Source organism: Aplysia californica, unplaced genomic scaffold (genome assembly GCF_000002075.1).
Source record: "Aplysia californica isolate F4 #8 unplaced genomic scaffold, AplCal3.0 scaffold00077, whole genome shotgun sequence".
Lineage (NCBI taxonomy): Eukaryota > Metazoa > Mollusca > Gastropoda > Aplysiida > Aplysiidae > Aplysia > Aplysia californica.
In genome coordinates this window covers 1,226,186-1,227,243 of record NW_004797347.1, presented here as the reverse complement: position 1 = coordinate 1,227,243, position 1,058 = coordinate 1,226,186, and positions in this window count along the sequence as shown.

The following is a 1,058-nucleotide window of genomic DNA, read 5'->3' as shown; positions in this document are numbered from 1 at the left end:
GCCGCTGTCAAATGTGGCCATCGCGCAGCAAGGCGAGAGAGGGGCGTACGGTATCTAGTGACTATAGTGTACATCTATGGGGCTCACGGATAGCCCAGATTGTAACATGCCTGGCTAGTCTGTGTGTGTCTCTACACTAAACCAGCTTACTGCACAGTGGCGACCAGCGATGGTGTACGATTGTCTATGTTTGTTTGTTTGTTTTTGTAAAGTGTTTTACGACGCTCGCAACTGCATAATGTCATCGCGGGGGACACACTACATTTTTTCAGTTGGTAGGAAATTTTGAATTTTGCCCGGGAGGTGACCGAAGCCTACTCTTATTAATTTTAGACCACCAAGGGATCTTTAACGTGCGCAACTTGCACATGGGCCCTCCGATATTTTCCCCCATGTCCGAGAAGGCTAGGTGTAGATCTTTCCTACCAGAAGAACAGGGGTGTGGCTGAAAGATAGCAGTAAAAAGGAGCCAAGGAGTTGCAGTAGGAAGGCTGCAGAAAGAGTCTGGAGCTCAGAAGAGAGGTCAAAGGAGGCGAGGGAGAGAGAAGAGACGAAAGCAGACGACAGAACATTGCTAGAGAGCAGGAAAAGAGGTGAAAGGGGACAATTTTAACGAAGAAAATGTTTCGGTCGCTGCCCGGATTCGAACCCGGGAGCTTATGTATGAGAGGCCAACACCTAAAACTCCAGACAACGAGAGCCCCCTTAGCTTTCTTGACTGCTCTCATAAAGCGCCGAAAATAGTTCTTGTGTGTGGGCTCATGGATAGCCCAGATTGTAACATGCCTGGTTAGTCTGTGGGTGGCTCTACACTAAAGCAGCTTGCTGCACAGTGACGACCAGCACTGGGAAACGATTGCCTATGTTTGTGATGTTGTTTATTGTTCAAGCATTTATATTGAAATAATGTGTATAATTGTGTATTAATGTAAACCAGTCGGAAAATGGTGAAATGGTATACGTTTAACGCCCCTATCAACACTATTAGGTTATTTAAGAGGCGGGGCCTCCGAGTTTAACGTCCATCTCTTAAAGGACCGAGCCTAGTGGGAAATTCG